This window comes from Tenrec ecaudatus, chromosome X (genome assembly GCF_050624435.1).
Source record: "Tenrec ecaudatus isolate mTenEca1 chromosome X, mTenEca1.hap1, whole genome shotgun sequence".
NCBI lineage: Eukaryota > Metazoa > Chordata > Mammalia > Afrosoricida > Tenrecidae > Tenrec > Tenrec ecaudatus.
In genome coordinates, this window is record NC_134548.1 from 96,243,092 (window position 1) to 96,269,592 (window position 26,501).

At 39.4% G+C, this 26,501-nt stretch overlaps 1 pseudogene; it reads right to left on the bottom strand.

Moving 5' to 3' along the window:
- Nucleotides 1–293: 293 nt before the first annotated feature.
- Nucleotides 294–10,261, bottom strand: LOC142434882 (mortality factor 4-like protein 2; annotated as a pseudogene).
- Between the last annotated feature and the right edge of the window lie 16,240 nt (nucleotides 10,262–26,501).

Genomic DNA, 26,501 nt, shown 5'->3' on the forward strand with positions numbered 1-26,501 from the left:
GTGTCTACGGGATAGAAAGAAACCCCAGCATTCAAGCAATGTTAGCCAACTGGGCGATAAAATATTCTGTTGAAGGTTTCTTCTTTATCTAGTTACTGCACACACTGGTAGCAAACGTGAAGTGAGAAAATGAGTTTATTCTCTGTTTGAAACAAGTAGAGAACTAACAAAAACATGCACCCTGTGATACATTAACAATTTCAGAGAACATCCATTATATAGAGAAAAGACGAAGACCAAAAAGAAAAAGGTTTCCAGATAGCCAGACATTATGGTGGGTCGTCAGTAGACCATCACAGGGTTTCACAATAATATTCACCTGCAGGCACTTTGTAATCACTGGCAATAAAAATGATTGCAGAATTCTCTGCCAGGTATTTTAGGAAATCATGCAGTTAGCCCATTATCAAAGGGCCTAGAAGCCAGAATTTCACTGATTTTCACAAATAATCTCAGTACGTGGGGTGCACCATAAATGTGGGATATCGGTACATCAGAAGGAGCCATGAGGATCTCAGCATACTGGGGCTTCTCAAGTTTGCAGAGTATCTGAGTGCTCAGCATCATATTGAAATACTTTTTTATTGCCGCTACAACTTCATTAACCACATACTCCTTGTGGTTGTCATTTCCTTCATCTCTCTTTTAATTTGCGTATTCTTCCAAAATGGCATCTACATTTTTCTTCTTTTAAAAAAAATCATTTTATTGGGGACTCATACAGCTCTTATCACAATACATACATGCGTCCATTGTATCGAGCACATTTGTACATTTGTTGCCACCATCATTTTCAAAACATTTTCTTTCTACTTAAGTCCTCGGTGTCAACTCCTCATATTTTCACCCTCCCTCTCACAAACACTTGATAATTTATAAATTATTATTTTTTTCATGTATTACACTGACCGATGTCATTTTTCTGTTGTCCATCCCCAAGGGAGGGGGTCATATGTGGATCATTGTGATTGTTTCCCCCCCCTTCCCCTTCCCTTCTTGGTATGGATACTTTCAATATTGGTCCCAAGGGGTTTATCTGAACTGAATTCCCTGTATTTCTAGCTCTTACCTGTATCCATTTACATGCTCTGGTTGAGCTACAGTTGTAAGGTAGGATTGAAATCATGATAGTGGGGGGGGGGGAGCATTAAATAACTAGAGGGAAGTTGTATATTTCAATGGTGCTATACTGCACTCTGACTGGCTCATCTCTTCCTTGTGACCCTTCTGTAAGAGGATGTCCAATTGTCTATAGGTGGGCTTTGGGTCTCCACTGAACTCCCCCTCAGTCACATTGATAAGATTTTTTGTTCTGGGTCTTTGATGCCTGATACCTGATCCAATCGACACCTTATGATCACACAGACTGGTGTGCTTCTTCCATGTGGGCTTTGTTGCTTCTCATCTAGATGACCGCTTGTTTGTCTTCAAGCCTTTAGACGCTGTATCTTTTGGTAGCCTAGTACCAACAACTTTCTTCACTACATTTGCTATGTACCCATTTTGTCTTCAGTGATCATGTTGGGAAGGTAAGTGTCATGGTATGCCAGGTTATTAGGAACTCTCGTCCACTGCTGATGGATCTGTGAGTATGTACAGTCATTATGGAAATCGATTTGGTGATATCTAAAACAGATGAAAATTGAACTATCATACAACCCAGCAATCCCCCTACTGGCCATATACCCAGAAGAAGCAAGAAACAAACCAGGGCCAGCCATGCCCAATGTCCCAAGACGTGAAAGCAACATACAGGCATGAAATAGGGAACCAATAGAGAGGTCTGCCAGACCGGCCCCAATCCCAACTACATAGAGCACCTCCCCCCTTTCCCTCCTAGAAGAATGCACAGAGGACAACACTGAAGCCACAGCTCAGGGAGAGGGGCACATGTGATTAGAGCACACAGGAGCAAACGAAGATGGAAGGAGAGAGAGTGGAACACATTTTGGCATACCAATCCCCAAGGATGATATTCCTTCTCAGAGGAGCCAATCCACAGACAGGACCACAGGGCCGGCCCCACGAGATGTCCCTCACTAATCCATATCACTATGAGGGACAACACTGTAGGCACAGTGTGGGAATTGTTCCCAATCTGACCCCACCACCATGGGGTGAAGCGCTAAGGGCCTGAAACAGAACAGAAAGGGAAGCAAAGCAATGAAGTCCCCAGGGAATACCAGAAATAGACTCTGGGGCCAGACCATGGCACCCCATCAGAGTTGACTGGAAAGCACTCCTAATTGTAAAAAAAAAAACAGACCTGAAACTATTTATAGGATTTTCTTTTCTTTTTTGGTTATTGATTTTTGTTGTTGTTGTTTTTGTCATTTTTGCTTTGTTTTGTTTTTTTGCTCTGTCTTGTTTTTTTGTGCTTATTATAGTCTCTTTATATCTATCTAGATAAGATAGGTAGGATAAACAATCCAGGGGAGAAAACAATACCATCAATGGTTCCAGAGGGACACGGCAAAGGGGGCGGGCAGGGGAAAGGATGTGGTGTTAATAAAGGAACAACAAATTACCTAAAATCGATGACAAGGAGGGCATAGGATGCTTAGTAGGGTTTGATCGAGGGCAATGCAACCAACAGGAATTACTGAAACCCGAATGAAGGCTAAACATGATAATAGGACAAGAGGAAAATAAATGGAAATAGAGGAAAAAATTGGATGCAAAGGGCATTTATAGAGGTCTAAATACAGGCATGTACATATATAATTATATTTATATATAATCATAGGGCAATATATCTGTGTACATATATTTATATGTTAAGTATCAAGGTAGCAGGCGGACATTGGGCCTCAACTCAAGTACTCCCTCAATGTTCTTCTTAGCCAGGAGCTGAAACAGCTGCTTCTACTTGGTAGCTAAGGGCCAGTCCTCAATAACCCATGGTTTTAATTCTGTAGGAATCTTACCCTTCACCTCCACACGATTCTTGAATGCCTTCTTCCCTTCCATAGTAGGATCTACCCATGTCCTTTCCTTCTGAGCTGGCCAAGGTTCTTCACTGCTCCTACCACCATTTCCATTTCCCGGAGTTATCTGTTTGTTCTTTCTGGTCTTCCTCGCGGGTCCTGAATGAGGATTTTCTGCAGCGGGACCTCCGCATCTGCCCGCAGGAGTTGGCTGCAGTATCTTCTTTCCTGAGGCGGTCCTTCTCATCTTACTTCTGTGACTGTCACCTCCTGTTCCTTTTTGGAAGTTGTCTCCTTTAACAGATTGTTCTCCAAGACTTTGAGAACCTTGCTTCTGGACCTCATTCAATCCTATTTTCTTCCAACCAATAATCTCCTTCCTTTTTCCCTTTCTGAATACTCATTGCTTTTGCAGATGAAATGTGCTTATAGGTCTTCAGGGGTTGTTTGGAAGGATGAGGTGAGTATCCACAATTCTGTAAAGAGGATTAGGTCCTGGAATCCTTAGTGCACAACAAACTTAGCTTTATGAATGCTGACCTGAAAAGGGAATCCAGCTCTTCCCACCAGTCAATTTATGATCGCTTCCCATCCTGCAATCATCATAGTGATGCCAGGTTTCCTGTGCAACTGATATACAAAGGCAGACACAACCCCCTTGGGGCGGGTTTAGGTCCTCCAGGTAATTACATTCCTCTGGTGTAACTTGTAGAATTTTTCCATATGCAAAATGATTGGAACAGGGTTTACAAATCATCAATTCCACTTAGCTGCAGTCATGATATATTTTATATGTTATTCAATTCAATTAATTAGATGTTTGTTGACACATTTTACATCTAAATTAATGAAATTTATTAACTTATAATTTTCATTCCTAGTGATATCCTAGCTTGGTTTTGGTCTCAGAGCCTGTTTTCACTTCACAAAATAAATGCAGGAAGATTCCCTTCTTTTCCATATTGTGGAATAATTTGAATGGAAATTATGTCATCTCTTCGTTGGATTTTTTATATAATTCACCAGTGAAATTTTCTGGGCCAGGACTATATTTGGCTTAAAGGATTGATGAGTCCATAGAGAGAGTAACTAGAACAAGGCTGTTGGGCAGGGGTTTGAGGTGGGAGAGTAAAAGGGGGGATGGAGAGATAGTTGGGGGATGATATCAAAGAGACCAGGAAGGAGAAGTATGTAAGGGAACTGATTATGAAAGCAATCATACAAGTCTGTTTGATGAGATTGAACTATGGAATGATATGACATATGTATTAACCCCCAAGTAATAGCAAATAAAAAGAAAAACAAAACATAGATTTAGACATAGGTTTAGGGCTCACACTAAATCGTAGCTCCAACTTAAGAACAATTTACTTCTTACATCATAGTCCTCCTGGATATTCCCCCTCAGGAAGAAAACACAGAAGACATGGGTGCTATAGCAAAATGTGGCACAATGTAGTTAGAATCCAGCTAGCACATAAAATCATGTCTGAAATCTTAAAGGCTTGTTTTCAAACAAGCAGCCATCTAAGTGAGATGCCAATTAAGTCTACCAGGAAGCAGCACACCATCATCAGTCACCTTAATTGTGAGAATCCAGGGTACATGAGGCTATGGTTGACAGTGGGAGCTTCAGAATCATTTGTGAATCTACATAGGAAATAAGTCTTTGGAGAACTCCCTCTAGCTACAATTAAGGGAGGGAGGAAAGTGATTATTAAACAGAGAGCTTTGGAGAGATGAGTATAGACAAACAAAAGCATGAATCTGATTTAAACAGTCAAAATCTTGTCAGTAGATCTCCATTAAGATGCATGCTGGACCTGATCTAGCTTCCACAATTTTATGTATTTTTTGTCTTCATTTTTTTGTTTGGATTTTGTTTGTTCATATTAAGGTGTATCTCAGAGGTGTCATACCCTTGGAGGTCACCCTCTTGACGTTGTGTTTTATGCTTTACCATTTTTTGATATATGAAACCCAGGATTGATGAACCTATAGAGACAGCAAGTAGAATAAGGTTTTCAGGGCAAGGGGGAATACAGTGGTGGAAGGTGCTGAAGGGGAGACCAGGTCAAGAAGCCCATGCAGAAAAATAATTTTTGTACAATTGTCCTTGATGTGATTGAATTATGGAATGATAGGATTATATATTTTAAAAAAGAGAAAAAATGACTTAGCCCATTTGTCTACGTGAGTATATATATTTTAAGTTTTGTTTTTTATTTTAATGTCCTGTTCTAGAAAAGCATGGTTTTAAAGGCATGAGTTCTAGAAAAGCCATAGTGTGTGAAATGCCATAAGAAAATATTACTTTTTGAATTTAAAAGTATAGTATTTTCCTTTCAATTTTTATGGTTTTATTAAAGCTAGGAAAACAAATACACTGCATTGACTCAATTCTGACTCATAGCTACAAGGTTGAATTGTCTCTGTGAGTCTATGAGAGTTATATGCGGGTATAGAAAGCCTTGTCTTTCTCTCATGGAACTGGCTAGTGGTTCCAACCTGCTGACCTTGTAGTTAGCAGCCAAATGTAGAACCACTATGCCACCAGAGCTCTTACTATGCTTTTATCAAGGAGGTTGAATGTCAGCTGATGTGTTTGTTATGTTTAATATTTTATTTTGTACTTGGTAATCAACTTTGCTAAATGAAGGAATTATTTTTTTAAACTGATATATAGATATATATATTTCATTATGAGCCATAATTTATGAAGACTGGATATATTGGAATCATGGTGTTGACAAAGAATATTCAATATACAATGAACTGCCAGAAGAATGCTTCAATTTGCTTAGAATAGAAAATGGTGATATTTTGCTTCACATATTTTGAATATGTTATCAGGAAGGACTGGTCTCTAGACAAGGACATTATGCTTTTTAAGGTATAATGTCAGACAAAAAGAAGAAGATCCTTAATGAGATGGATTACCACAATGACTGCAACAATGGGCTCAAGCACAGCACCAGGCAGTGGTTAGTTCTGTTGTATATAGGGTAGTTATGAATCCGATCACCTAGATTACACCTACCTACCAACAAAAAGTTATAAATTTAAAGATAAAATGTAGGCATAATTCCTTATGTGATAGAATTCTGGACTATCTATCTCTGGCTATAATCCCATTTTGGAGGGAAATTTCTGCTATGATAATGGGGACAGGATGGAGATTACACCTTTAATTTAGTAAAGAGTGTGAACCAAATTACATCTTTTGCTTCCTTAAAGGAATAGTCCACTGAAAGACAAAAGCCACACTTCAAATCCATTTCTCTGTGTAAAAGAGACATCTTGGAAATGGAGAGTAAATTCCCAGGGCTATTTGAATAGCACATTGGAGACCTCTGTCTAAAACGGCAGAGGCCAAGACCAGAGGAGCCTGTGGCAGGGAGACTGTGGCAGGACACTCAAAGGTACACATGCCAGACTAAGCCTGAGATTATGAGAGAGAGTGACAGGCAGACTTCCGTGTCCACATAGGCAAAGGCCAAGGAACCACGTGGCTGAGAGGCTGAAAACCAAAGACTTGATTGCTGGACACAGAGAGGTGTTATAGTGGATTAATTATTGTATTCTTACTATGTACTGGTAGTGATCAGTGGAAATCTGTTAAGGTCCCTAGATAAACTCCATTCTTCATGAGTATATTCTGTGAGTTCTGTGTGACCATGGCAACAAATTGCTGAACCCAGAAGAGATATAGAGTACTGGTTGGAGGAATGATTGTTATCAGAATAAAGAAAGATGGAGAATGGAGGTTTGCCTTACCCCTGCCTCATGGCAATGGGGAGACCAGCGGCAGGCAGATAGGGTTTCCCATTCCATTTACTGCAAAGCAAAACAAGTAGAAGTTCAAAAAATTCTCAGAAGTCAATTATATTAGATAAAACTCTGATGAATAACACTAGCCTGATTAAATGAGTAGTTTTGGATTAAACTAAAATGAAAACTTCTATTTAAACAGAATTCTGAGTAAATTAATGACAATAACAATCTATTCCATTTGTAAGCTAAATTTGAATACTTAATTTTTACATATAATTTTGTTACTTAGCAAATTAGCATTATATAAACTAATGAACTTTCTTTTCAGACAACTTTCTTATTTAATCATTTTATTGGGGGCTCATACAGTTCTTATCACAATCCTTTCATACATCCATTGTGTCAAGAACATATGTACATTTTTTGCCATCATCATTCTCAAAACATTTGCTTTCTACTTGAGCGCTTAATATCTGCTGCTCATTTTCCCCTCCCTCTCCACTTCCCCCTAACTCATGAACCCTTAATCATTCATAAATTATTATTATTTTGTCATATATTACACTGCCCAATGTCTCCCCCACCTTCTTCTCTGCTGTCCCTCCCCCAGGGAGGAGGCTATATGTAGATTCTTGTAATCAGTTCCCCCTTTCTACCCCACATTCTCTCTACCCTCAAGGGGTTGCCACTCTCACCACTGGTCCTGAAGGAGTCATCTGTCCTGGATTCCCGGTGTCCCGGTGTTTCCAGTTGCTCTCTGTATCTATGTATATCCTCTTGCCTAGCCACATTTGTAAGGTAAAATTGGGATCATGATAGTGGGGTGGGGAAGAAGTATTTAAGAACTAGAGGAAAGTTATATGTTTCATCATTGCTACCCTGCACCCTGACTGGTTCATCTCCTCCCCACAACCCTTCAGTAAGGGGTGTCCGGTTGGCTACAACAATTGGCTTTGAGTCTCCACTCTGCACTCACCCACATGTTCAATGATATGATTTTTTGTTCCTTGATGTTTAATACCTCATCCCTTCGACACTTCATGGTCACCCAGGCTGGTGTGTTTCTTCCATGTGGGCTTTGTTGCTTCTGAGCTAGATGGCCACTTGTTTATCTTTGAGCCTTTAAGACCCCAGATGCTATATATTTTGATAGCTGGGAAACATCAGCTTTCTTCACCACATTTGCTTATGTTCATGTTGGTCTTCAGTGATCGTATTAGGAAGGTGGGCACCCACTGATGTGATTTTTAGTTCATTGATATCTAATAATTGGTCCCTTCTACACCTCATGGTCAGCCAAACTGGTGTGCTTCTTCCATGTGGGCTTTGATGCTTCTCAACTAGATGGCCTCTTGTTTATCTTCAAGCCTTTAAGACCCCAGGTGCTATATCTTTTGATAGCCGGACACCGTCAGCTTTCTTCACCACATTTGCTTATGCACACATTTTTCTTTCAGTAATCAAGTCAGGAAGGTGTGCATCCTGGAATGCCAATTTACTAGAACAAAGTGTTCTTGCATTGAGTAAGTGCTTGAGTGGAGGCCCAATGTCCATCTGCTGCTTTAGTATTTAACCTATAAATATATGCACATAGATCTGTATCCCTACACTCATATAAATATATTTACATATGCACATTCCAGTCTTTTGACCTCTATAAATACCCTTTGTCACCTAGTTCTTACCTCTATTTCCTTTTACTTTCCTCTTGTCCCACTATCATGCTCAGCCTTCATTTGGGTTTCAGTAATTTATCTTGGTTACCTTGCCCTTGCTGAATCCCTACCAGGTCTCTCACACCCTCCTTGCTACTGATTTTGGATCACTTATTGCTCCCCTGTCCCTGGGTTGGGCAGCACCATCTTCTTGCCTCCTTCTTCATTCTGAAAGTAAAGAGTTCTAGTTATTACATTCTTAAGCAGTCAGGATGTATAATAGTGAATAAAAGTACCACCTCAAATACTTTTTTAGAGTAGATAGCTTCTTCTGAGGAGGAGAATAAAAAAGAGGCAGTTGGCACAAGCTGCAGGTGGCCACTGAGGGGGAGGTGTCATTTGGAAGACACAGTAGGTAGCCTGAACTCCTGAGAAGGAGTTGACAGTTGGAGAGAGCAGCAGGTGTTTGCTGTAATGGAGAAACACCTCTCAAAAGAGTTGTCAATGATTATTTTTGTGAATTTATGTTGCAATATTCTGATATTTGGCATTTTATTTGACAGCACCAGATTTGCCTAAAAATAATTCCGTACACTGATTTTATTTTGCAAACTGAAGGAAATTATAAAGGCATTATTTATGCTAATATTTTAGGCTAAGCTTAATTTGCAGACAATAATAATGGTTGCACATTATGTCTTTTATGGAAATGTGACTGAAAATCAAAATTGAAAAGATTCATAATGAAATTTTAGAATATAAAAGAGATCATACATTTAATAAATAACTGCAAACAATGAAATAGGAAGCTATTACTCAAGTTGGTTCTCTAAATGAAAAAAAATCTATGTATCATGACTTTATTTCTGTTTCCAAAGTTACTTCTTCTAAGTTTTATCTACTTATCAGCTTAAAGTAAAATTTATAGAAAGGTAGCCACAAAAAGTCAACAAAATTCTCAATTAATGTACATTTAAATTACAGGGTTATTAGGATCGAAGTATTTTCAGTGAACAACCTTTGCAAGATTTGTTGCACGTGAAGTTAGGTTTCTAAGAAACCAGCAGAAAAGCAACAACTTCCAAAATGTCTTAATTCAGTGTAGAATATTTGTAGAATTATTGTATATCACTCAAAAGTCCATCAAATACTGTGGATATGCTCCATAATTATTAACCAAAAATTATTGCACTAGGTATTTTTGTGTCACTCTAATTTACATGTAAAACTAGCAAATGAATATGGACTATGTTAGTGTGGTAACCAATATGAGATACACTGCCAATTACTCACTATACAAGTTGCCATAAGCAGAAATAGAGACACTTCATACCTGCCTGCACATAGAGTTAAAAGCGGACACATGGTGGGTATCAATATTTGGTTTTGGGATCGTTAAATACAAAGGAGGAGAATGGTGGTGCAGTGGTCACCACTGGGTGGCCCACTACACGGTCAGCAGTTTGAAATCACCAGTGGCTCTGTGGGAGAAGAGGCTTTCTCCAGTAAAGAGGTAAAGTCTCAGAATCCCAAAGGCTAGTTCTATCCTGTCCTAAAGGATCAACTCAATGGCAATGAGTTTGTTTTTTTGGTTTTCCGTAATAAAAAGGGAAGGATGTCTGGAGGAGAAGCATTGGGTTGCTAATTGCAAAGGTGGTGGGCCCAAAGTGCCACTCTCTCTGTAAAAGACAGATGAGGCTATCTGCTCCTACAAACATTCCCAGTCTTGGGAACCCTGTGGAGAGACTTGACTTTGACTTATATGGTCAGGCCCTTTGAGTCAGAATTATCCAGCTGGAAGTGGGTTTTTTGTGTTGTCTTTTGCTTTTGAAATACAAAACCACAGCAAAACCCAAACTTACTACCAATGGATCAATTCTGACTCATATAGACCCTAGAGGACATGGTATAATTGTCCCTGTGTGTTTCTAAGAAGCTGTATGAAGGAGAATGTGGCATGAGGATTGGAGGGAGGTTTATAACAATCTGTGATATACAGATGATAAAATCTACTTGCTGAAAGTGAGGACTTGAAGCACTTGATGATGAGGACCAAGGATTGCAGCCTTCAGTTTAGAATACAACTCAATGTAAAGAAGAGCAAAATCTTCACAACAGGACCAACAGGTAAATAACAGAAAAGACTGTGTTTGTCAAGGGTTTTTTCATACTTGTACATGCACTCAATGTTCATGGAAACAGCAGTTGATAGACAAAAATACAAGTTGCATTAGGTAAATCTGCTGCACAAGTTCTCTTTAGAATATTGAAAAGTAAGGATGTAACCATGACTGGGGTGTGCTTGACTCAGGCTATGGTATTTTCAATTGCCTCATTAAAGAAGTGGAGGAAATTTGAAGTAAATCAATGCACTTAAGTTGTAGTACTGGTGAATAATATTTAAATATCATTGACTGACAAAGAACAAAGAGATCTGCCTTGGAGTATGGCCAGCGTGCTCCTTAGAGGCCAGGATGGTGAGAATTGTCGTACATACTTTGGACATGTTGTTAAGAGATCAGTCACTGAAGAAGGATGTCATGTTTTGTAAAATGAAGGGGCAGCAAAAAAGGGGAAGTCCATCAAAGGGAATGGATTGACAAGGTGGCTACAGCAGTGGGTTGAAACATCGGAATAATTGTGAGCATGTCCCATGAGAAGGCACTTTTGTTCTGTTGTGTATAGGGTCAGTATAGGGTCAGTGTAGGTCAGTATAGGTCATGGCACCTAACAACACTGTTTATAGGAGTTGAAAGCCTTATCTTTCTCCTGCAGTGTGGGTGGGGTTTTTTTAATGCTGATCTTTTTGTTAGCAGGTAACATTCAACCACTATGCCACCAGGGGATAATATATTGAAATTTTTGCAAGAATGAGTAGTATTAATTTAAGTAATAAACAGCATCAGATTATACAATTATTCAACATATTTGTAAAATGGAAACAGTTGATGAAAGCATAAATACTAAAAGTATGACAATAGGAGAGGGAGAGGAAGAGTTGTGCTATGAGCTAAGCTGTGGGTTAAGCATTTTGTACTAATTTCAAGGCCAGATGTTCAAACCGACAAGCAGCTCCATGGAACAAAGATGAGGACATTTGTTCAATTAATGTTTTACATTATGTGTAACTGAAGGAAGCAATTCTACTCTGTCCTAGAAGGAATTACTGGATGGTAGTGGGTATGATGATAAATTGAATACAGAATTTATAATAATTTTAGAACTCATTCTGTGAAAATTATTTTAAAGGAGTATCTTAATTAAGCAAATTGAATTCAAACTGCTGATTGTATCATATATGATCAAATAAAACATGGGAAACAACAGGGCACATATTTATCACCGTGATGTGGATGTTGATGCCATCTTTATGGTGATTGCAATTAAAATAGAAAAGGCGAAAAGTACCATGGCTGCAAGTCTGAAAGCATACATTTCTTGAAAGTTCTTACGATGTTATTTTTCGCCCAGAAGGCATATGCTTACAATGAAAAATGTAGACACTTCAATAGTCTTTCTTGGAAAATTAAAGGTGACTTGCAAAGAAATGAAATATACTATGGTGCATTATATCTGCCAGGAAATTGCTTACAGCAATAGGAAAAAAATCCTCTTCCTGGAGTGTGCTATCAGAGGATGAAGTCCTAGCTTTAAGAGAACTTTTCATTTAGTTTACTCCTCCTCAGTATGATTAATGCTCTCTGTCTATACTTGAATAGAAATTTCTTGGAAAAAGATTTTGATAACAGTAGTTTTAAACTTGTCATGCACAAAATAGAGTATGCATTATATAACTTTGAGCATTTTAAAGCAAACTAATTATTTCCTTTTCAGCACACCTAGGAGATCAACACAGCAAAAATATTGTAAACAAACTAGTGTTTATATACTATTGAAAATATAATTCATGATATGCTAACAAATTACAGATAATCCTAAATATAGAACAAGTCTTAAGAAGAAAAATGTTAAAGTATAATACTCTTATTCTTAAAAGCAAAACATTCAAAAGTGATATAAAGTCAGTATTCCTTTGTCAGCTTTGACCTTCATTACCACTTATGCCTTTTCTCCATGGGAAAGAACATGAAATAGACTACCACTCACAGGCAGACATTTTGGGGTTATGTGTATTTTAAATGGTCAAAATTTTAATTCATTTATGCAAGGCAATTCTCACTATTATATGGTTTATTAAGGAAGTTAGTTGGTTATAATGTCAGTGAGAAATACTCAGGATATAGAAATTCAGTCCAAGCATGTTACAAAATGCCTTCAGGGCTGCTAATAAATGCCCAAAGGGTATGCCACTCTGCCGTAAACCTCATGCTTTATATGTCAGCAAACCCATATTCCCAAATTTAGTGTCCAAAGGCACTCCAATCCAATAAGGCCAACCGTGAAGGCACTCAGCTCCATATGCGTAGGTCTGAAAGACCAACTCCACCAATTAAATGCCCAGAGACACTAAATTCCACAAGCCAGATTGCTGTTCAAAACACTCTACTTGCTCTGTGTGTTGGGCAGTTCACCAGTGTGTCTCATGTTCTGACTGTGGTTCTGCTACTGCCCCTCTTATGTCAACTGTCTTTTGGATGAAGGATGTTCAATTCTCAGGCCTTAGAATCCAGTCCTGGCTGTGTGTGTGTGTTTAAATTCCTGCTCTTCTTTCTCAGAGGCCTAATTTTATTCCCAGCAGGATGACAATAGCAAAGTATCCTGTTAACAATTTACGCACAGGTGAATACTAACCATGTCTTCCCCCACCTTTTTACCCAAACACATGCAAGAAGAGGTCATTTGGGGGGGGGGGGATTACAGAGACATTGGCCAGAAGAGCCACATTAAATAAATCACTGCCACTACAATAATAGAATAAAATACTGCCTGGTCCTGTTCCAACCTCACAAATCATTGCAAAATTTGAACCCATTTGTGCTAGTCTGGGTTGACTAGAGAAACAAATTCATAGACACTCATATGTGAATAAGAAAGATCTTTATATAGAAGAGCAATTGAATATTGAGAAAACATATCAGCCCAGTTCATATCAAGTCCATAAGTCCCATATTAGCCCATATGTCTGATACCAATCTATAAATTCCTCTTCAGACTCATGAAATACACGCAATAACGGTGAATTCAGGGAGATCGCAGCTCATTGGGTGGGAAGTCTTGTGGATCCAGTGGCATTATAAGCATCTCAATGCTGACAGGAGTCTGCACGTGGTTCCTCCAGCTCAGGGCACCAAGATAGTTGCATGTGTCTTGTCAGCTGCCATGTCTCCCATGGAGTGAGCAGAGAGAGAGAGAGAGAGAGAGAGAGAGAGAGAGAGAGAGAGAGAGAGAGAGAGAGAGAGAGAGACTTCCGACTGCAAGGAAGAATACAGGAGTTCCCAGAATCCTCAGGAGAAGGCCATGCCCACACAGTGGCCTCATTTACTATGACCTGATTGACAGACTAAACTCCACCCCTTCACTCTTAATCCACTCAAATTGACAAACGATTACATGATTACCACACCATTGTTGCAGCCAAGATGGCAATGCCTTGAGAGCCTCCCTATTTTTTTCTGACTCTACCAATCATATTGTGCTTCTCTAGGGACTGGTCAATACTGATAGCATGTCCAAAGTATATTAGATGAAATATCACCTTATTCCATCTGTTTCTAAGGAAAATTCTGACTATATTTCTCTCTTCCAAGACAGATGTGTCCATTAGTCTGGTGGTGGTATTATGTAATGTTGAGCTGGTTCCAACTCATAGCGATTTCATATAAAACAGAATGAAGCACCACTGTCCTGCACCACCCTCAAAGTTATTATATTTGAACCTATTGTTGCAACCACGGTATTAATCCATATAATTTAGGAACTTCCTCCTTTTCATCGCTCTTTTCTATTTTACCAAGCATTTTTTACTTTTCCAGGGACTGGTCTCTCCTGATAACATGTCCAAAGTGTTCAACAAGTCTTGCCATCCTCACATCTAAGAAGAATTCTGACTGTACTTCTTCCAAGACAAATTTGTATGTTCTTTTTCAGTTCATGGTATTACCAATATTTTTTATCAGGATCATAATTCAAATGCAATTCTTCTTCTTCTGTCTTCCTTATTTAATGTACAACTTATTCATGCTTATGAAGTCATTGTAAATACCATGTCATCTAAAAAATATTTGTAAATTATCAAGGGTTCATGAGGGAGGGAGGGTTGGGGGAAGGAAGAAAGAAATGAGGAGCTGATATCAAGGCTCAAGTAGAAAGAAATTGTTTTGGAAATGATGATGACAACATACGTACAAATGTGCTTGACACAATGAATATATGTATGGATTGTGAAAAGAGCTGTAAGAGCCACCAATAAAATGATTTTTAAAATATACCATGTCACTTCATAGATAAAAGCTTAAATTTTCCACCAAGCAACCTTTGTCTTTTATGACCCAAAATAGTCAAAAACAAATACAAGGCAGAGGGATATAAAATGCACCTCTCAATCCAAGAACTACCAACTACAATTTTATTTAAACTGCTACAATCAATATTAAGTTAGATTTATCCACACATTTGCTCTTTTGCTTGCCTCTCTTTCATGTTATATATCCAGTCCTGTAATAGGGATCATATTGTTTTCACTAAATGATACCCTGTAATAATTTCTTTGTTATTGGTTTGCTGGTGACAATGCTGCCACTACTTATCATTTCATATTTGTCACTTGGGGATGAGGCTGATAGGATAGCTAACATCTTAGACATTATCAATTAAATGTCAATGGGTAAAATAGTTTGGGATCATAGTTAATTGAGAGACAAAGTCTTGCTACTTGCCTCTGAGGAGAACTCTGGCCTTACTTTTCTAGTTTTTTTTTTAAGGGATTCTGTGTAATATTTATATCTCTGTTTGATGTTTTCACCATTGCTCAATATTTTTTCCAAAAAAACTTGCAAAATTGCAATTAGAGGCTTGAATTTTTCCTTGAGTTCTTTCAAATAAAGATATGTTGAGCATTTTGGGGGGTTTTGTAACTATACATCTTTGCACATTTAATTATAGAATGTATCACGTCTTCTCAAACTTCCTTTGAAATTTATTGTTCAGCTCTTTTACTTCATCATCTCTTCCATATGCCTTACTTACGCTAAGATGAAGAACAATTTTCAGAGCCTGTTCTGACATCCACTTTGATCTTTTCTTTGTTTCTTCTTTTTAAATTTATTTTTGTTTGTTAGTTTGCTTTTTCACATTTTAATGGCTTCTTGCTTTCTTCATAAATGATGTTCTTGATGTCTTCCCACAGTCCATGGGGTCTTCTATGATTAGTGTTCAATTTGTTAAATCTACTCTTGAGTTGCTCTTTAAATTCAGGTGGGATAAACTCAAGGTGGTATTTTGGATTTCATGGGCTTCTTTTAACATGAAAACTTTTCATATGAAGTTGTATATGAGCAATTGATAACATGTTCTACAATCAACACTAGCCTGGTTTTAGCTGCTGATATTGATCTTCTCCATCTTCTATAACCACAAATGTAGCCATTTTGATTCCTATGTAATCCAACTGGAGGGGTCCAGGTGTATAGTTAGCCACATTTTTGAGCTATTGAAAAAAGGTATTTTCAATCAATAAATCGTAGGTCTTGCAAAATTCTCTCATACACTCTCTGCCTTGATTTCTAACACCAAGATCATATTTTACAACTATTGTTCATTCCTCTTTGTTTACAAATTTGAAGTTATTTTTTGAAGAATATATTGGGTTTATTTAAAACTAATGACCATTGGGAGAAGATAGTGGCCAGATAGGTAACTCACACCTGGAACTCCTTGGAGATCAGTGAGTGGGGATATGTGGGGGGTCGAGTAAGGGTATTGTGATAATTTGGGTACTTTAGAGAAACAAATACACAGAAACATGTATAAGAGAGAGCTTTATATAAATATTAAGTGTGCATCAAGAAAACATCCCAACTCAGTGTTGCCCAAGCCCACAACCCATTAACCCATATATCCAACACCAATCCACAAAGCCTTCCTCCATCTCACAAAACACACACTATGATGCTGACTGCAGAAGAAAAGCCAAGTCAGTGAATGTGTAAGCATCTCAGCACTGGAAGGAGTCTTTACACAGGTGCTCCAGCACCCAGGGCTGCATCGGGATAAGTCCATGAAGCTTCTCCTCAGGGATGTCTTGTAGGAAGTGAGTCTTGCCAGCTAAAGCAGGAAACTGCCCCCTGGTGTGACTATCAGAAAACAAGTGACCAGAGAACTAGAAAGGTGAGGCTCACTGAGCCATTTATCGCTCTGAATTTCAATTAACCCCACGTGTTTATCGACCAGGTTGGCATAATAAACTAACTACCTCAGGTATCAAGTCTGTCTGTTGATTCCCAAGACAGCTCAGAGCAATTTGCTGGGCCAGAAGCTGACTTCCACCCCATCCCATGCGGTCCCTGCAGACACCTGTGGTCTCAGGGCACCCGCTCTGCTTTGACTTGCACCACAGGGCAGCCAGGCATACTGCAGAGGCTTCCACCCTGCCTTGGCGCTTATGCACACCCGCCAGGCAGATGCCTTCCCCAGGGTGCCTGCCCCATATGGGTGCAAACACGAAAGCCAGCGCCCCCACCAGAGGTTGGTGCCACACCTGGGCGCTCCTCACAGACCCGCTAGCCAGACCCTTCCCTCCCTCCTCCCAAGAGTCTCATACCCTGGTGCCACAGGGCAACCAGGCATACAGCAGAGGTTTTAGCCCTGACTGGGAGCTATGCACAGACCCGCCAGCCAGTGCTCCCCCCTACTTCTGACCCCCAGGTTCATGCCTGGTATGGTTGCTCCTCACAGACCTGAGAGCCAGCCCCTGCCCAACAAGAAACTTGCACCCTAGTGACACAAGACAGTCAGGCACTCAACAGAGGCTTCTTTCCTGCCTTTGTGCTCCATTCAGCCCCATAAGCCAGACGCGCTCCCCCTCCCCATCACACACACTCAGATGTCTCCACCCAGAGGTTCCCACTCTATGTCTGTGCTCCCCACTTACCTACCAACAAGTCCCCCGCCCACACACACGCACATGTTCCCATAATGCCATGACGCTCTGGGCTTGCCAGACAGCAGATACAAGCTTGGATGAACCTTCTGCAGCTGTAGCTAGGTTCCCTAGTATTTGGGCTTGCCAGCTGCATTCTCCCTTCTCCCTACTCAACCCTCTCCCCACCCTCTGTGCTCCAAGCAGTGGATCTGCACGTGTGGTGGTAACCTAATCGGGTGTCAATTTAAGGATTAAGAGTGTAAGGGTGAAGTCCAAGCTGTCAATCTGAAGGTAGCCAATGAGACTTCGACGTGGGCATGACCTTCTCTTGAGAATTCTGGGAAATCTGGTGCTTCCTCCTTGAAGACGAAAGACACCTCTTTTCCTCTCTGCTACTCCATGGGAGACATTGCAGAATAAAACCAGCAACCAGACCTCTGAAACTTGAGAAGCCAGAGAGAAAATTGCCAGCACTGAAATGCTTACAACACCGCTGGACCCAAAGACTTTCTACCCACTGGCTTGTGACCATCCTGCATTTGGCTTCATTACATGTGTTTCGTGAGTCTGAAGAGGAATTTATAGCTTGCTATTGGACATATGGACTAATATCAGACTTATGACTTTGGACTGGATTGGGTTGGGATGTTTTCTCGATGTTCAATTGCTCTTGTATATAAACCTCTTCCTCATACACATTTGTGTGTCCATGGATTTGTTTCTCTAGTCTATCCAGACTAGCACAGCACACTAACAGAAGTAACGGGCAGGCCCTCCCTTCCACCCACCTACCTGTGGGAAGTGGCCCTAGCCAGGAACAGATCAACGATTCATCCTTTATGTCCCCTACATATGCTCCGCTGCACATGGACCAACACTTTCCATTAGACCGCAGTGTACACAGCTGCAAGCAGCCGCTAAGGAGAGCTAAGGGTGGCTGGAGCACAAAGCATAGGCCAATGCAAGAGGGAAACTTCTACAGGGGTGAAACACAACCCTCAAGGCAGTTAGCTATAGGCAGTCTACAGAAACACCAACACCAACCTCCCAAAGAGAGAGCCCAGGTTCGTTCTGAGACACCTAGTTCCAATAAATCGACCAGAAACCAGAAAGCTTCTTCTCTAACTTCAACAAGAAAAGAGAAACAAAATCCAGTGACAGAGGACCACCTGGACCTAACGGCAGTCCTAGAAAAGACAGACATTGACCTACAACAGAAAGAAAATTCAAGAATGTTACTTAAAATCGTAGAGGACATGAGGGAAACATTACAGAAAAGGGCTGATAAAGACCCTGCACCAAAGGGAAATATAAGAGCTAAGGGGCGAGATAACAAAAACTAATGTCAAACCCTCGGACTTTGCCCAGAAAATGGAGGAGGCAGATAACAGTGACAGTGACCTAGAGGACTTGCAAGCAAAAGTTAATAAACGTGAGAAAATTCTAACAAGTTCATCAGAAAAGCTGGAGGAACGCTATGATGCTATGAGAAGGAACAATGTCAGAATTAGTGGATTACTGGAAGAATGCTCATCAAAGAAATCAACAACTAAAATAGTGATGGAATGCTTGAAGCAGAACTTCCCTGGCTTAATGAATGTAAACCAGGAAACCATCAGGAGGCTGAAAGAACCAGCTAGACTGAATCCCAAGAAGACACCAAGACAAAGTTATTAAAGTATACAACTATGAGGAATAGGAGAAAATTATGAGAGCAGCTAGGGAAAAACTGGCAATGACATATAAAGGGAAGCAGACAAGAATATGCTCAGACCTATCAGCTGACACTATGGAGAATAGGAGAATGGAGCAATATATTCCAAAAATTTCAGATAAAATAACGTAAACTCAAGAGTACTCTATCCAGCCAAATTATCTATCAAAGTTGATGGAGAATTGAGAGTCTTCCTGGACAAGAAAAATCTCAAGGAATATGCTAAAAGGAACCCAGCAGTACAAAAGAGCCTCTCTGACCCAGTATGAGCAGAAGAAAAACACTCACCAAGCCCATACAAGAGATAATCACACAGAACAACTCCAATCAGAGACCATCAGAGGGAAAACAGCCCCAATATAACACTGGCTCAACGATGGAAAGAACGCAAGAATTAACCACAAACATATGTATGCACAACCATGGAAAAGAAATGGAGGTAGGAAAACACCCAAATACAAAAGGGATAAAATGACATCAACAGAGTCCACAGATAGATGTAATAACCCTGAATATCAATGGAATAAACTCAGGCCTAATGAGGCAGAGACTAACCTACTGGCTTAGAAAACACAACCACTCAATCTGCTGCCGTCAGGAGACACATCTCGAGATTACAGACAAAAATAGGCTTAGAATCAAAGGCTGGAGAAAAATATACCAAGCAAATAGCTATTCAAAAAAAGCAGGAGTTGTGATCCTAATCTCGGATAAAATTGTTCTCAAAATGCAAACCACAAAAAGAGATAAGGAGAAACACTACATAACACTGAAGGCAACCAAACACCAAGAACCACTAAGCATTCTAAACATTTACTTGCAGAACAAGTGTTCAGCGGAATATGTCAATCAAACCATACAAAACATGAAAAAAGAAATCACAGCCCCAACAATTACAGTAGGTGACTTCAATACACCACTCTTTGAGAAAGATAGATCACTGGGAAAGAAACTCAACAAGGAGGGTAAAGATCTAAACACTACAATTAGACAATTTGTCTTGATACATATCTACAGAGCCCTCCACCCAAATACAAATTAAATCACATTCTTTTCAATGCCACATGGCATATATTCAAGATAGACCACATTCTATGGCATAAGGTGAACCTACATATATTTAAGCACATTGATATCATAGAGACTTCTCTCTCTGACCACTGTGCCATAAGACTGCAAATCAAAAAAAGGAAGATGAAGAAAACAAGGGAAAACAATTCGAGGATGAATAACTCTCGATTGCAAAAGCAGTCTGTACTGGCCCAGCTCAGAGATGAAATAATGGAATTTCTAGAAACCAATGAGAATGAGGACCAACATACCAAACTATTGGGACACAGCAAAGGCAGTCATCAGAGGAAGGTTCATAGCAATACATGCACACATAACAAAGGAAGAGAGACTTGTGATTGACACACTGGCGCAAAATTTACAGAGCAGAGACAAAAAGACAATCTAACAAATAGCAAAAGAAAATATATAATAAATGTTAGAGTAGAGATTCAGGAAAGGGATAATAAGAAACTATGGAAAAATTAATGCTGCTAAAAGTTGGTACCTCAAAAAGATACATAGAATGGGCAGACCTCTCATGAATTTGACAAAAGAAAGGAAGGAACAAATTGCAATAGCAAGTATGAGGGTTGAAAGAGGGCACATTACAACAGACCGTAGTGAAATCAAAAGGATAACTACACAATAATAAGAGGGACTGTAATAAGAATTCAAAAACTTGCAAAACATGGACAAATTCTTGGAAAAACAATCCCTCCCTAGACTAACCCTGATAGATGTCCAGAATCTCAACAGACCCATAGCTATAGAAGAAATAGACAAGGGTATCAAGAAATTACCAACAAAAAATCCTCTGGACCAGATGGCTTTACAGGTGCATTCTATCAAGCATTCAGGGGAGAATTGACACCAATCCTACACAAAATCCTCCAGAACATAGAAAAAGATGGCAAACTCCAAAATTCTTTCTATAAAGCTAGTATAGCTCTTATACCTAAAGCAGGCAAGGATCCCACAAGAATTGAGAACTACAGACCAATTTCTCTAATGAATATTGATGCAAAAATCCTTAACAAAGTCTTAGCCAACAGAATACAAAAGCATATAAAACAAATAATTCACCATGACCAAGTGGGATTCATACCAGAAATGCAGGGAAAGTTCAACATACGATTAGTATTATTCGCCACATTGAAATGAAAAATGATAAGAACCACATGATAATATTGATAGATGCAGGAAAAACATTCGACAATATCTAACACTAATTCCTGTTTAAGACACTCAATAAGATAGGAATGGAAGGAAAATTCATCAATATAATACAAGCTATATATGAAAAATCAACAGCCAATGTGGTAGTAAGTGGAGAAAAGACAAGATCAATTCTTCGAAGAAAGGGGACTAGACAAGGATTTCCCTTTTGCCCATTCCTATTTAACATTGTACTGGAGGTCCTAGCTAACAGTATAAGGTAAAGAAAGGACATCGAAAGTATTTGCTTGGGGAAGGAAGGAGTGAAAATATCATTATTCACAGATGATATGATTTTATATATGGAAAATCCCAAAAGTTTCATGAGAGGAGTGCTGAACGCAATAGAGGAATATGGCAAAGTGACAGGTTATAAGATCAACAAACAGAAGTCTATGGAAATACTATGCATATCAGAAAAGGCCACATAAGAAGGGATCAAAAAGGTGTTATCCTTAACAAGAGCCAAACATGAATTGAAATATCTAGGGAAATACCTGACTACAAAAACAAAAGGACTATATGAGGAAAACTACAAAACACTCTTAAAAGAAACCAACGATAACCTCAACAAATGGAAGGACATCCCGTGCTCATGGATCGGAAGACTCAATATAGTAAAGATGTCAATCTACACAAGGTACTATATAAGATCAAAGCTATTCTGATCCAAATTCCAGCATCTTTCTTTAAAGAATTGGAAAACCAGATTACCAACTTCATATGGAGAAAGAAGAATCCCAGAATTAGCAGAGAACTCCTCAAAAAGAAGGACAAAGTTTGAGGACTTGCTTTACCCGACTTTAGCACCTACTATACAGCCACAGTTGTCAAAACAGTGTGTTATTGGTATAATGATATATCAGGGGTCCTCAAACTTCTGCCCGCAGGCCACATTCAGCCCACCAAGGAAATTTATCCAGCCCACCATGTGTTTTTGCCCACACTTGTTTTTTTTACTTCAAAATAAGTCATGTTCAGTGTGCATAGGAATTTATTCAAAGTTTTTTTAAAAAACTACAGTCCAGCCCTCCTTTGGATCTGAGGGAGAGTGAACTGCCCCCCTGTTTAAAAAGTTTGAGAACCCCTGATATTCAAATCAATGGAAAATGATTGAAAACCAGATATAAAATCAGAAGCACACAGACAATTGATCTTGAAGCAGGGAGTAAATAGAGAGGCCTGAGGGGCTGGCTCCATTACCAATTAAGTGGACAGTCCCCCTGCCCCCCCCACCAAAGAATTCATTTCAGAGGATAGCACTGAAGCTACAGTTCAAAGAAAGGGATGTGTCTGATCAGAGCACACAGGAGTTAATGAGGGGAGAGGGAAAAAAGAGTGTAGCACATCCTGACCCACCAAGCCCTGAGGACAATATTTCTGCTCAGAGCAACCAATGCACAGAGAGGACCATAGGGCAAGCCCCACCACAAGACACAACGTTCCTCACTGACCCATAGCACCACGGGGGACAACATTGAAGATACACGGAAGGAATTGTGCTCGTTCTGAGCCCACCACACTGAGAAGAGAAACTGGAAGCGTGTAACAGAGCAGCAAGGGGAGCAGAGCAATGAAGTCCCCAGGGAACACCAAAAATCGACTGTGGGGCCAAGGTGTGGGACCTCATCAGACTTTACTGGAAAACACTTGTCAAGGAAAATAAATAAACTTTGAACTATTTATAGGCTTTTCTTTTTGTTGTTGTCACCTTTTGTGTTGTAGTTATTGTTTTATTTTCTATTATTGCTTTGTTGGGCTTGGTCTTGTGTTTGTGCCTATTGTTGTTGCTGTGTGTCTATTTGGATTGGATAGGCAGGATAAATAAGACAGTAGAGAGAACAATGCGCTGACTGTTCCTGGGGGCCATGGGAGAGGGGGACGTGGGGGAAAGGAAGTGGGTGTTAAAAAGTGACTGAAAATGGATGGTGAAGAGGGTAGAGGAGGTCTGGCATTGCTGAATCAAGGACAATGTAACCGAGAGGAATTCCTGAAATCCAAATGAAGGCTGAACATGAAAGTGGGACAAGAGGAAAGTAAAAAGAAATATAGGAAAGAACTAGGGGGCAAAGGGCATTTATAGAGATCTAAATACAGGCATGTACATATGTAAATATATGTATATATGACCATGGGGAAATAGATGTAAGTACATATATTTATAAGTGTAGTATTAAGGAAGCAGATGGACATCGGACCCTACTCAAGTATTCCCTCAACACAAGAACATTTTGTTCTGGTAATCCAGCACTCTGAGGTGCTCACCATCCCACACAATCACTGAAGACAAAGCGGGTGCATAAGAAAATGTGGTGAAGAAAGCTGATGGTACCCAGCCATCCAAAGATATAGCATCTGGGGTCTTAAAGGCTTGAAGATAAACAAGCAGCCATCTAACTGAGAAGAAACAAAGCCAACATGGAAGAAGTATACCAGCCTGTGTGATCATGTGGTGTCGATGAACTCAGGTATCAGGCATCAAAGACCCAGAGCAAAAATCATAACGTGAATGAGTGGGGTAGTGCGGAGTGGAGGCCCAAAGTCAATCTGTAGACAATTGGACATCCCCTTACAGAAGGGTTGTTGGGAGAAGACGGGCCAGTAAGGGTGCAATGTAGCACTGATGAAACATACAGCTTTCCTCTGGTTCTTTAATGCTTCCTCCTCCCCAATATCATGACCCTAATTCTGACTTACAAATCTGGCTAGACCAGAGCATGTACATGGGTAGAGATAGGAGCTGGAAACACAGAGAATATAGGACAGATAAACTCCTATGGACCAATATTGAGAGTAGCCATACCAGGAGAGTGGGAGGAGAAAGGGAGAACCGATCACAAGGCCTACCTATAACCTCCTCCCAGGGGGATGGATAATAGACAAGGGGGTGCTGGGAGATATCAAACAGTGCAAGACATGAAAAAATAATAATTTGTAAATTATCAAAGTTCATGAGAGAAGGAGATAGGGATGGAGGGAGTGGGAGAGAGGGGGGAAATGAGGAGCAAATATCCAGTGCTCAAGTAGAAAGAAAATGCTTTGAAAACGATGATCACAACATGTGTACAAATGTACTTGAGACAATGCATCTATGTATGGACTGTGATAAGAGTTGTATGAGCCCCCAATAAAATGATTAAAAAATAAATGAAATAAAAAATAAATGCATACACCTTTGAAACATGCACAAACACACACACACACACACACACATGCACACAAACTAATGACCAAAGTCTAGAGAGATTTGACGTCAAGAACATCAAAGAATTATAAAAGGCAAGAACATAAGAAAAAAATAAATTTAGATGTCAGAAGAGAATAAAATGAGAATACACAGACTAGGAAAAATCTTTTAGCAAAAACAAAACAAAGAATTTTTAAAAATTGGGAAGGTGTGCAAACAGTGAACAAAGAATTCACCAGAAAATGCTACTTGAATGATTAACAAACATAAGAAGAAATGCTTGGGGACACTAGCTTTCTGGGCGATTCAAATAAAAAAGATGAGATACCACTTTATACCCATAATGATAGCAAAATTTAAAAACAAACAAACATAAGAACAAATGTTGTTTAGGATGTGGAGAGAACGGAACACTGGTGGTGGAATTGTGGAAATCCATTGTAGAAAGCTATGTGGTATTATCTGAAACAACTGGGAATAGATATACCATACGACTTAACAGGATCTCTGTTGAGCATATACCCCAGAGAAGCAAGAGAAAGAACATGGACAGACATATGTTCCCCTATGTTTACAGCTATGCAATTCACCATCCTAGTGTAAAAAAAAAGCAGATGATTGCTATCCCAAGGTTATGGATTTGGAGGATGTTAGACTTTGGTTCATATCTCTTGCTCTGAGGGTCCTGAATGAATGGTGGCCTGAGACTACCATAGACTTACTACTTTAAGGCTCTCCTTATTTTCTTGAAACATGTAGTAGACATGGCTCTGTCTTTGTGAATGAGTGTTCTTAAACATTCTGTCCTATCACCAACCCCATTTTTTATGCAACTAGTGTCTTACTACTAAGAGTTTAACCTGTGCAAGACAGCAGTTTATATAATGCAGTCTCCAGTCGGCCTAAATTTCTATACTTTCATTTTCTCAACAGTTAAATTTTATACTACTGGTTAAATTACTGACAATATCAATAGGATTAACTTATACACCAGGGGAATAATTTATGATGCTCTCTATCAGAAAATGAAAATGATGCCTCTGAAGTGAAACAGAGACATATGTAAACCATAGATGTATGAATGGATTTGAGTATTGAATTAATAGGCGATCATTGAAGATATGGATGCTATAGAGAAGTGTGGTGAAAAAACAAGGTGGTGACCAGATAATAGGAATAATAACATCTGGGGTCGTAACTACTTTCTTTAAAACAAGCAGCTTTCTTAGTGAAGTGTCCACTAAGTCTATATGAAAGAAGCACACAAGCCTGTGTGATACAGGATTGTAAATAATAAAATCCAAGATCAGAGGAGAGAATGATATGAGAACTTAAATTGTGAACAGCTGATTTGCAGAAGGCTCTGGCAACAGTGGAAGCCCCAAATCCATTTGCAAGGTCCCCACATGTATTAATCCTCCAGAGAATCCCTTCTCTCCATAGAGGAGAGATGTGATTACCCTTGCTATCAGACAGAGAGCATTATAAAGTGAGCTGTCACAGATCTAGTTAAGTTAAAATTTAATAATTAATTAATTCTATCATTTGATCTCTCTTATGACCCACTTTGAAGTCTCCATTTTGAATATGTCTGTTTTCTTTTCCACTGAGCTTTTTTCTTCTGTCTAGGAATTATTGTTGTGTATTTTTAAATTGCTGTTTGATTCCGGTTTGTGTTTTGTATGATTTCTTGTATGTAAACCAAGATAGGTAAATCTACAGATACAGTAATTGGAGTAGTAATTACCTATGGGAATGGCCGGGGAAGTTTAGGGGAAAATGGGAGGCTGACAACAATGAGTATGAAAAGAAAATGGGCTGAAATTGATTGTGGTGATTATTGTAGAACTTTTCTTAATATTATTGAGTGATTAAAATGTATGATGTGTGAAGTATATGACAATAACACTATATTTAAGGTGTTAAATAAAATAGC